General features: G+C 38.1%; 4 long non-coding RNA genes across 5 annotated transcripts; all 4 read right to left on the reverse strand.

Moving 5' to 3' along the window:
• Positions 1-280: 280 nt before the first annotated feature.
• On the reverse strand, positions 281-1,855 carry LOC110040187 (uncharacterized). The gene is made up of 2 exons (XR_002295627.2): positions 1,651-1,855; positions 281-523 (listed from the first exon to the last, which is right to left on the reverse strand). It is a non-coding gene; the product is annotated as an uncharacterized LOC110040187 (long non-coding RNA).
• A 1,355-nt stretch (positions 1,856-3,210) lies between these two features.
• Positions 3,211-3,935, reverse strand: LOC110040378 (uncharacterized). Its single transcript, XR_002295646.2, has 2 exons — positions 3,772-3,935; positions 3,211-3,451 (listed from the first exon to the last, which is right to left on the reverse strand). It is a non-coding gene; the product is annotated as an uncharacterized LOC110040378 (long non-coding RNA).
• A 1,870-nt stretch (positions 3,936-5,805) lies between these two features.
• Positions 5,806-6,960, reverse strand: LOC149098682 (uncharacterized). Its single transcript, XR_016203802.1, has 2 exons — positions 6,780-6,960; positions 5,806-6,033 (listed from the first exon to the last, which is right to left on the reverse strand). It is a non-coding gene; the product is annotated as an uncharacterized LOC149098682 (long non-coding RNA).
• A 1,598-nt stretch (positions 6,961-8,558) lies between these two features.
• Positions 8,559-11,892, reverse strand: LOC149098683 (uncharacterized). 2 transcript variants are annotated; one of them, XR_016203948.1, is made up of 2 exons: positions 11,711-11,892; positions 8,559-8,794 (listed from the first exon to the last, which is right to left on the reverse strand). It is a non-coding gene; the product is annotated as an uncharacterized LOC149098683 (long non-coding RNA). The 2 variants fall into 2 exon arrangements; XR_016203947.1 differs by lacking the exon at positions 11,711-11,892 and adding an exon at positions 9,588-9,829.
• Between the last annotated feature and the right edge of the window lie 288 nt (positions 11,893-12,180).

A 12,180-nucleotide genomic window follows, 5' to 3' on the forward strand; every position in this document is an offset into this window, starting at 1 on the left:
AGTGAGTGAGTGAATTTTTTCCGATCCATTCCGGACAAATACTTGTTGCGGATTTGCATTTAACCTGAAAAACAAAAGTTGTCCCTGCCATTTGCGTGGAGCTATTCTCATCATGCTTTATCTATTCGTTTCTAAAAAAAATTAAAAATTTAAAGCTACAGCACAGCAGAAACAGCGTGGGGCCGATTTAATGGCTATGCGTAATAAATACGGTTGGTTGCCCATCAAGAAGGTGCATGTACGCATTGCGTACCTATGTAGGTCCAAAGAACACACGGAATGCCGAACAACTATTGTTTATTATTTTATTCGTTTATTTTACACAATATGTTCACCATGTTTTAATTATCTGGCAAACAATTATTCAAGCGTCTAATTCTCTGCAGTTATCTTTATCTTGTAGTTCTTGGGAACTACGAACTACCGCTTTTTGTATCTTCTTCTTGTGTCAGTCGTTCAGCTTCATTCCGTCACAATCCAAGCTTCTGGCTGCCTCACAAAGGCTCCTGGCTGTTACTTCAAACTAGAGGGAAAATTAAAGACAAATATTTGAAGGCCGGCCCTGTTGAGTTTTGTATGCAGACAAAATGATTTTCATTGCTTTACCTAAAAACCTCTACTAAATTGCTTCTTATTACATTAATTTGTACTCGCCGACATAGCTCGTTTTAAACAATTTTTGCTCATGATAAGTGAATAAAGATGGTGAACGTTAAGCTCGGTAATGAAAGGTGAAAAGTGAACTGATCAACAAGGCACGAGCGTGGTTCAAAGAAAAAATCTGAGTCCCCGACATGGGTTCAGTTCCTGTCGGGGACTCAGATTTTACGCTCGTGTCATGTTGATCAGTTCACTTTTCAAATTTTTGTTTATTTTTACAGTGTTGCGAAATTTCTCCAAGAATATAATAAGATAATAATGAAAACAATGCAATTTAAGTAATTATTTATCTCACTAAAAATAATTCTAGAGATTTTTTTTAGTATCATCGGAGACTAAAGAAACAGAAAAAATATAATACAACAAACCTGAATTAATGAAAACACTTAAAACCTTTTTTTGTAGCAGTCAGCGCAATTTGGCAAAATTGGTGAAAGTTTTGAAAAGCTTTCAACTAGCTAGCTTGCAGCTTTTAGACTATGCTGAACTTTTGCTGAAAAAAATGTTTGCATCAGGTTATGTATCTCAAACCACCGGCCGGTGGAGCTCGGCCCAGTGTCTGTAACATGCAGCAACTGGAATGTTTGTACTTTTCCCTTAGTGGAATACTACAGGCTGGTCCATCGCGCTTTGTAGAAAGGATAGCGAAAACTTCTACGACGAGCCACTGGTTTTCCATTTTGTTAATAAGGCTCTCCTCATCCTTAGTACCTTTATTTAAAGCAGGAGCTTTATTTAGAGACTTTAGGCGTTAAAAACTATATTTAAATTCAAGGGTCATCGAAACAGCTAGTTTAACCTCGTAGTCTCTTAGTGAATAGGTGGAAATTTCGCTACGGTCAGTGATCTATAATTTCTCTTCTGCTCTGAAGATGACCAAATTGTCCATCTGCATTGAAGACGACAAACGCCCTTGACTTCACGTTCTAGTTTATGAATAAGTTTTCTTAAAAAAAAAAAAAAAAAACAGCAATACCTAACGATACAGACCTTTCTCTCCAGCTCTCTTCTCCCTCCTGGAAATGTTCCAAATGCTGCCTCGGCATCTTGAACGACTGTGGTGAACAGCAACAGGGCAACGACGAAGAAGACTTGGATCTTCATTTTCGAAGCACTTTATCGCAGGCGTACGGTGCAAGCTACCAGGCACGTTTTGGTTGCCCAATCTGTTCTACCGCGCTGTTTATAAAGTTAGCAGGCGGTAATTAGCTTTTTTGCGATGTCTTTTTGAACACTTTTAGGCGTTTAAAACGAGGATCAATTTACCCAGTTCTGAGGGACCGAAAAATGGCAATTTTCCACTTTAAAATGGAGCGTTTTGTACGTAACTTAAGACTAAATGGGCGCTTTCAAAGTTTGCCGAAAGAGAACAGTCATATTGTTTATGTCTGGACTGATAAATTAACTCAGTAATCTGTTTAATGTTGGCGTTATTAAAACCCAAATTATTGCACATTGAAGTGCTGATCCCAGTCTGTTAGCAGCAGATAATTCAGGGTATTTTGTGACCTGTCCAGCTTTGTCGTATAGCGACAAGACTGTAAATTTGACTGTGCTCCCTCCAAGTTGAGCGGTCGCACAACTAACTTAACTTGCGTGTCGATCAAACGTTCAACTTCTTAATTAATGTCTCACTGGTTTATTTGGCTTCTATCGACAGGCTATTTTGCTTCAATTGTTGTTGCGATGGGAAAATTAGCGTCAATGCAAATTTACATGTAAACTGATCCTATAAATTCAAACCCCGTTGTCTACATTAATGGAACAGTGCACTCTTAGACATGTGACTGGTGGCTCACGGAATAAGAAGTTGTGTCTGTCACCTGTGAAGCTAAAGCCAATTTCGATGGGCCTTCAAACACTTATGTCTGCTTATAACTCTTCTGTCAATTTCGCTTAAATAAACGACGGTGGCCTTTTAAGTTTCTCAACATGACATTTGAGAGGTAAACAAGAAAGCCATCTGTAGCCCTGAATGTCATATTAAATTCAGGTTTCGATCGTTCAATGGCAGGTAATGAAAACAAAAGATTGTATGGGATCATGACACACGTCGTCACGTCCTGACACCAAAGTAATTTGCAAGAGAGATATAACCAATATTTTTCTCAGGGACAAAGCTAGAGAAAGGAGATGTGAACTGACGCAGCCACTGGTGTGTACTCATTGCGGACCTATAGAATTCATAGCCAGCACCTCACATGCAAGGCGTCGTATTTAGGGCTTGCAACTAAAATACAAAAGGATTTCGACGAATTCGTATAAGATTCACATAGAATGTTTCATCCGCTCATTTGATTTCCTTTACATACTCTTCAAAGGAAATTACGGTGACGGAGAGAGAGAGAGGAAAAGGCGGCGGGGGAGGGGGTGCAAAGTGGCGAGTGTGGGAGAACAAATGCCTTGGTAATTGCAATACGATTGACTGCGACGACTGTGACGCTATCGTTGCCGTTGCTGTCTTGGTTTGCTTAATCCCTTGTATTTCTAACTCTTTAACTGCTCCGGACGTATGTGCGCATTGCGTACATAAGCAAAATTAATCAATCATTCGATGCTGAATGTCCATGGTTTATTAATGTTCTGCTATTCCAGAAAATTTAGACAATGTTTTACTCTACATTTTCTGGCAGACAGTTATTTTAGCACATAATTGACTCAGTGATGTTTGTATTCGAGTTCCTGAGAAATGTAGTCACTTATGTTTCTTCTCGGGTCAGTCTTTCAGTTTCATTCCCTCACAATCCAAGCTTCTGGCTGCCTCACAAAGGCTCCTGGCTGTTATTTCAAACTAAAGGGAAAATGGAAGACAAATATCATCATTTTGGGTTGAATTTGAGATCCAGATAAGCATAAAAGCGGGCTGCTTCTGTAGCGTTGACGTGGTTCAACCAAATTTCAATTCAGTTTTTTTTTATGCAGAGTTCTAATAATTCCTATTGCAATTCTTTGATCTTTACGTTGTTGTTTGTTAAAGGGACGTGATAAAATAATGCAATAAAGATCGTTTATTAGACTCGACACGTCTAAGATCAAGAGACGTTAGCAGGATGGGCAATCGGGATAAAGCAAGAAGAGGTTAAAGAGCCCGTAATATCTAGGGATACAGACCTTTCTCCCTAGTTCCCTTCTCCCTGGATGAAATGGTCCAAATGCTGCCTCGGTATCTTGAACGAATGCAATGAACAGCAACAAGGATGCGATAAATAAACAAGCCGGGATCTTCATCTTGAAACCACTATCTCATTGGTGTGCTACCGCGCTTATAGTAGTGTGTTGAATAGTGTTTCGACATTTAATTTATAAAGATGCAGGTGGTAATTAAAGTTTTCAGAGGCGCCTTGTGAAGCATCTTATGAGGGGCAATTCACCTTCTCAAGATTTGAAAAAAGCTTTTATCCTCTCGAATGAACAGTTTGGATGCGTTTCACACTTAACGAAAGACTAAATCGACACTTAGGAACTTGATGTTAAATTACACCTTGGGATAGGAGTCACGATCACGTACTTGGTCCTCACTGGAAGACTTCCCAATATTTTCTCTTCATGTTACTATATTGCGGTCCATCTTGTATCTCGCGACAGTCAGCTATTTTCTTTCGCTGAGGTCGATATGCAAGAGGGAGGGTAGACATTGGTCGTAGGGAGAAGATGGGTCGAGATCAACTGAGAAGACTTGGAGCTGTTATTTGATCTAAGATTGGTTTAGTTAAATTTTATTACGAATAAGTCACAACAGGAGCAAGTCCTTAAAACCACCACTATCATGATCCACAATACAGAACTTCTGACCCTGTTGTTGTGTACTGCTGTGTTAAAGCCTAAACCTATTAAATTTGTGCTTTTCATCGTTTAGGTTAGCTATTAGCATTGTGGACAAATTACAAATCCTCTCAGCACAGTCTCGCTGTTTTTGTCGCCATGCCATAAAAAGCAAACATGTAAGCCATCTGTCGCTAATATCAGATTATTGAGGTCACACCTTGCTCAAGGGCAGGTTGTGACATTGAAAAAATTGATCTCCTAAGGACACTTACGTTAAGTTAAATTTAAAAAGATTCTATCGTATCGGGACACATGTCGTCATCGTCTGACACTAAAAAAAATTCAGGAGAGTCATATGACATGATTTTATCAGTGCAAAAACGAAGGAGAAGTGGAGTGACGCAGCCATCTGTGTGTACTCATTGCGAACCTACACATTTCCCAGCCAACACCTACACATGGAAGGCGTCGTAATTAGGGCTTAGAGCTAAAATACGCATGCTTTTTGACGAATCCTTATAAGATTCACACTGCTTATTCGATTTCCTTCGTACATTCTTTGAAGGAAATTAGGGTGACGGATAGAGAGGGGAACAACTGAGGGGGTTGGAGGAGGGGGTTCCAAAATGGTAAGTGTGGAAGTGCAAATACCTTTTTAATTACAATACAATTGACCGCCCTCTAACATGGCGACATGATGGAACTTAAGAAATGAAGACGGCCTCGCCAGGTACGACTCCTAGGAAAAATAAATTTATATTTTACCTTGGAACTTGGCAATTATAAAAATCTGTTCAACACGCTGATCGGTCTAAATACCTGCTCAAACTAAATGTATGATGCAAGCGATCCTTCTAAAGGAAAAGACGAAAAATTAGCCGTCTTGAGCTTACGTTCATTACACGTTACGGTCATTTCACGTCGTTGTTTTGCAGAGTACAACAAAAAAATGTACAATTTTTTTATAACGCACGTGCATAGCCATTGCTCTGTTTATTAAACCTTTTGTTTGGTGACGTTTTCATTGCCGTTGCTTTGTGGTTTGCTTAAGAATACTTTAAACTTTGAACAGCGCTGGAAGTATGTACGCATTGCGTACCTATGCACTCTTCGCCAATCATTCAAACCAAGAACTGACTACCTGAGGCGTAGCTTCAGTTACAGCGGAGCTTCTCTACGGAACAATCTTTCAGAGGAACTTCGTACTCAGTACAAAATCTCTAGACATCTTCAAGAGAAGCATTAACAAATGGTTCTCTGCATTGGACTCCCACACGGCAAATATGTAAACCAGTAAATATAATATTTCAAATGTGATGTATTTTTTCTATTACTGTCATACTGATATTTTTACCATGTTTCAAATAAAGTTTTCATTCATTCGATGCTGTATTTTATGATTTATTAATGTTCTGCTATTCCATAAAATTTACACAATTTTTTACTCTACATTTTCTGGCAGATAATTATTTTAGCACATAACTTGCGCGATAATCTTTGTATTCGAGTTCCTGGGAAATGGATGTCTCTGTGTCAGTCGTTCAGTTTCATTCCCTCGCAATCCAAGCTTCTGGCTGCCTCACAAAGACTCCTGGCTCTTACTTCAAACTAGAGGGAAAATGGAAGACAAGTATTAACTGTTCGCGTTGACTTTGGGATCCAGATAAAATAAATCAGAAATTAATTTTAAAATTTACCTAAAGCTTACACTAAATAGTTAATACAAATACTTCAACACACACTAGTGTAAGAATGTTTTAATTATTAAAGAAATAAATGCTAGAATATTCTATAGAGTTAATAACAAAAATATGCTAGCTGTTGCATAAAACACATGATTGACAACCTCATCTCACGAGGGTTTTTTCTTAAGACGGCAATAATAATAATAATAATAATAACAATAATAATGATGATAACAATAATAATAGATATTTATATGGGCAATGGACAATGCTTCTCTTACTTTCTTTGAACGTTTTACTCACACATGTGATCCCAAGTACCTAACAAAATGCTTCCCGAGTCTAAACTGTTTTAAAACTCGTTAACTCAAAATCTGAATTTGAATTCAGCAGGGATCGAATAAAGCAAGAAAACCTAAATCTGAGTCCGGCAGATTCCTTTAGAATGAAATTTGGGGAAAGTTACGTCATTTTCACAAAATCGTAGGCAAGAATTTGTTTAGTTATGGTACAGCTAGAGACAAAACAAAATTGTTTAAGCTTCCGACGACAAAAATCCCTTGCTTGGGTATTAAGATCTACTGTGCTGATAATAAGAAAGAAATACCATCATTCAACGTATTGGCTTATGAAGAGGTTAGAGAGCCAATACTATCTAGCGAAACAAACCTTTCTCTCCAGCTCCCTTCTTCCAGGTGGATATAATGCTAATGCTGCCTCGGTATCTTGAACGAATGCAGTGAACAGCAACAAGGCTGCGAGTAATAAACAGGCCGGGATCTTCATCTTGAAATCACTCTTTCGCCGGCGTGCTACCAAGGTAATAGTGGTGTGTTCAATACTGTTTCGATATTTATAAAGATTCAGGCGGTAGTTTAAGTTTTCCAAGGCGCCTTGTAAAGTACTTAGTGAGAGACAATTCACCTTGTTTAAGGATGGAAAAAAGCTTTTATCCACGCGAATGAACAGTTTGGATGCATTTCGCACTTAACGAAAGACTAAATCAACACTTGGGAAGTCGATGTTAAATTTCGCCCTAGCCGCGGCGTGGGAGTCACGATCATTTGGTCCTCGCTAGACACGGATCAGTCGAAGGTTTCCAAATATTTCTCTTCATGTTATCTTCATTTCGGCCATCTTGTACCTTTCACAGTCAGTTATTTTCTTTTGCTGAGGTCGGTATGCAGTAGGAAGGGAAGACATGGGTCATAGGGAGAAGATGGGTCGAGAAGACTTGTTTAATTAAGATTGGTTTAGACTAACTAATTCAATTTTGAACCGGGCCTTCTTCCATAAAACCATTTTCCACAACACGGAACTCTAATCCTGTTGTTGTATTACAAACCAAACCAATTAAATTTGTGCGTTTTACAGTTTATATTAGGTTAGCTCTGAGCATTCTGGACAAATTACAATTCCTCTCAGTGCAGTTTCGCTGTTTTGTCGCCGTGAAATTTGAATCCCTGAGCACTCTTGCGTTGACTTGGCATTCGGTTGGCATGAAATCAAAATCTTGGATCAAGGAGAATTATGAAGGCACATGTAGGAGTGGAGAATGGTCCCTCAAAACTCATGGGTGTCGCAAAATTTTCGTACAGTTTCCTTTTTTTAGCGGCTATGTGTGTCTTGCAGTCTCGATTTTTTTTTTTTTTTTTTCAATGCTGTCTTAAAGTTTCATTTTGTTTTTTCAAGGCTAAGAAAGTCTTCAAGTCCTGATTTATTTGTTGGCTTTTATAAAAAATAAGGTCTGATCATCTTACAGTCTGAACGTCTCGCACTCGCATTTAAAACACTCTTTAAGTCTCGGTCTTGCAATTCAAAACAGCAAAATGTCTCGGGCTTCCCTAGAAAAACGCTAGTTTTGCCTTTTCGCAAAGCCTGCCATCGACCATTTACCACCCTACATGTCATGGGTGAATAGACCAATTTCGATATATTAAAATTCAGCCTAACACAATAGACCTCAGCACGAGGCTCTGGGGAATAAACCCCACAATCTTTGTATTTATTCCCCAGAGCCTCGTACTGAGGTCTATTGTGTTAGGCTGAATTTTAATATATCGAAATTGGTCTATTGCATGCGATTTTTTTTTTTTTATCAACACTCTCATTTTGGCTAATAAATTAGCCAAATAAATTAGCCAAAATCGCTCAAGGCTACAAATTTAGAGCTTTTTAAATAACCATGCAATTCGAAAGTGCAACCCAAATTCATATCGCTTAGTACGGTTATTTAAAACGTAAGATTTACTCATTATGTCTTAACTACCCATGTAAACTCTTCACATATTCTTCGGAAGAGGAAACAAGGTGAGGTGAAGGAGCGGGGGAGGGGAGAGACGTCTTTACAATTACCAGACGATTGACTGTCCTATCACGTGATTACAATTGGACTGTCCCAGATGCATTTATGAATTGCTTGCCAAAGTGTGATGAACCAAACACCGCTTGTTATATTACCTTCTTTTATTACTCTTAAGTTAAACCATAAAATGCTTATTTTACATTTTTGAGAGAGAAATTATTGAACCGATTAATTCTTTTTAGTAATCTTCAGTATATGCGTCTTGTTGGGGAACAGGCATCAATTCTGGGAGTCTCCTTTTGGGTCCGTCGTTCAGTTTCATTCCCTCACAATCCAAGCTTCTGGCTGCCTCACAAAGGCTCCTGGCTGTTACTTCAAACTGAAAGGAAAATTATAGAAAAATATTAGTAGGTTTTACGAGGCTGGGATCCAGATAAACTACACTGTTAAAGAAGAATCCCGGTTTTTCTTTAATCTCCAAGGGAAACAAAAATTGGTTTGAAAAATCGGTCCGTTCAAGATATCATGGGTAAAATTAGTATTGGACTTAGTGATGGATACGACTTTTGACTCGAAGAATCAGAAATTTGTAAAATGGAGGGTTCTAGACACCGGGATTGTATATTTCAAGACTTAAAGGGCGACTATCGTGAATATGACTTCGTAAAGTCAAAAACCAGAAAATATCTTAAACTTTGATGGAAACAAGAAAATAATGGTCTAGTTTTGTTGAATAATACTAACGTAGTACACATTACCTAGTAGGAAGATGGGCGCTATTGTGAGTTACACAAGCACGAGGTTTTGATGTGTCTTGAAACGTCTTTGCTTCTTGGAAAATCGATATCACGTAACTACAAATGGCTCTGCCGTCAACAGTTCAGTTGATATCTTTATGTAGGTGCTTTCGGCATACTTTAATTTGCGTATGGGCGAAGGGACATAGCCGTAACTTAAGTACCATTTTCACCAAGCAGATAGCAAAATTAACAGGACTGTACACCTTTATACCACTACATTTTGTGTTGCTCCTGTTCGGCGTGAACCTTAGGTGTAGTCGTTTTCATTGAAATAGGTTTGCTAAAAATCGAACTAAAAAACAATCGATGGTGGGCGAGAAATTTCTGAGCAAATAACTGGTTCAATCGTTCTTTTATTCCCGGGATACAAACCTTTCCGTGGGGTTCCCTTCTTCTCTTCCCCGGTGGTAATGTCCCAAGCCCCTCGGTTTCCTGAACGAAAGCGAAGGCGAGCAACAGCAGGGAAGCAATGAATAAAAAACCTTGGATTTTCATTTTGCAGTCAATGCTTCACTAGCTAGCAAGCTAATGATGTCGTGGTGTTATTTATAAGAACGTCTGGCGGTAAACGTGTACGACTAGAGATAATTCGCTTTTCTTGAATCGTCAAGATCGTCGAAGATGAATTCACTTTGTTTAAAAGGATGAAAAGCAATCTGATTATCCACTTTAGTGGACATTTTATTTCAACGCGTTTTGCACTTATCGAAACACTAAATAACCACTTGATGGGAAGGATGGAAATTTGAAATCAATTTAATTCTTCTTCTGAGTGTCAAAACCATTTTTGTCGCGAGACAGATAGTGTTCATCTTGTCACCAGCTAGGATTTCAGTTATGAGGTTGAATTTTAGACGATTTTCTCAGCTACCTAAGAGTTAAAATTTTGCCCAATTCTCAGCTATCAGTTTTTAATTACATAAATTAAAACTGTTCACATCTTAGATCTCACCCATCAGTTTTCACGATTCGTCATTACTTGGCTAACAGTCAAATATTCTGACGAATTTTCAGCTATCAGCTGAGCCCCATCCTCTAGTCATAATCTCACAGCCAGGATACTTTTGACATTCCTGATTCTAGCTGTATGCAGGACGCGTGCCACATATGAACCTAGTACGGTGTAAATGGCCTAATTCTTTAAGATTTTCTCGCAGTTCATTGGTTAGAACGCCCGATCATTTTGTGGGGGGTCATGAGATTGACCCTTATCGTGAACTCTGATTCATATTCCTTTGTCCAAAGCTCGCGGCATGCTGAACTTTCGCATCTTTCCTATCTATTTATAGAGCAAAAAATTTACCATCTCGCACTATTTAGTCACAACACATTCTGTCTTTAATACGCAAACCGAAACAGTTTTTATTTAACCATTTTTAACCTCAGTTAGTAGGTAGTAATAGTATTTGTAATTTAGTTCTAGTTTTAAACTTTAGTTGTAGTCTTTTAGCTTTTAGTACTTCTGTATTTTAGACATTCAAGATATATTTTAGACTTTTCTTTTTAGAAAACCCTCCTGAAAACCATCTCTAGGTGATTGGAGGCCTCCCTTTAAAATAATAATTTATTAGTATAATTTATAATTATTATTATTACAAAGTTTCCTCAGAAAGCCTTTTCGAGAAATCTAGCTGCCAAAATATTTATTTAATTCCTTGAAAACTATTTTGATATGTTGAGGATGATATTCACAAGTGGACATGGCGCCTATTACTCGCAGAGACAAAGCGAAGATAGCAGTCACACCAGAGATCTGTTAGCCACCATTAAAACAACTTTTATCATGCAGTTGTGCATGCACGAAAAAGGCAGGGCGACGTTTTCTTTATCTGCCTCTGTGTCTCAGAGAAATCGCTGAAAACTAGTTGCAATTTGATTGGCTAACTCCATTTTGACCATAAATGCAGCAAAATGCTTTCCTTTAATTACTTTTGGGTGATGCTTGAAAACCTTAGGACACAACTATATTTCACTCTTCGCATTTTTGTACATAACCCCTAAGAAGTTGTTTGATCCTTAGTGGAACTCGACAATCCCGGCCTTATTTTTATCGCAGATAATATAATGTTAGTCTTTGCTAAAAAAAAAAAAAAAAAAAAAAAAAAAACCTCTGAACATACCACTAGGATTTATTTTATAGGTTCCAAGAATATTTAAGAGTTCAGTTTGTAATGATGTTATTTCTTCATATCTTTTTTTCATAGAATACAAACTCAAAAGCGAAAAGAAATAAAACCTCAGACTATTTTGTAGGTACGTTTCATTGTCAATGAGATCAGTGCAGAAAACAAACAAAAACCAACAAACAACAACAACAAAAAAAGACCCAAAAACATCAATTTGTTAGCAAGTAATAGCCACATGTACAAAGAATATTAGTGGATGTATTGATTAATGCTAAAAAGAATTAGTAAAGCTGCGATCACGAACTCTCGGAAAGGGATGTATCACTCTCCTTATATATTAATTTTGTGTTTTATCCCAGGGATACAAACCTTTCTCGCCAGCTCCCTTTTACCCGACGGCAATAATCCGAAAGCCCCTAGGGTATCTTGTACGAAGGCAGTGCATAGCAGGAAGGCTGCGATGGACAAAAAGGTTTGAATCTTCATATTTTTAACTTGCCTTTCACTAATGAACAGGTAACTGACTATGGTGAGCCTTTCTGAGCTCCAATGCTATATTTATGGAGACATCTCGCGAGGGGAAGGTCCGTGGGACTTCAAAACAAGCCCTTTGTGATCAATTAATGCATAATTGTTTTCTAATTCACCTTCTTGAATGAGGTCAGTAGAACTGCATTAAACACTTCAGTTAGTTAACATTTGAAAACATCACACGCAAGACAAGAGGCCAAATGGCCTTTGCCGTGATACTTCAAGTCATTCAGGTCTTAGCTTCCAATTCCAATTCAAGGTTTTCACGGGAGTTGAGAGCCAGGCACACAAGACTCATTCTCAAACCT

Source organism: Orbicella faveolata, unplaced genomic scaffold (assembly GCF_042242905.1).
Source record: "Orbicella faveolata isolate gen_17 unplaced genomic scaffold, um_ofav_v1 contig_46, whole genome shotgun sequence".
In the NCBI taxonomy this organism is placed as follows: domain Eukaryota; kingdom Metazoa; phylum Cnidaria; class Anthozoa; order Scleractinia; family Merulinidae; genus Orbicella; species Orbicella faveolata.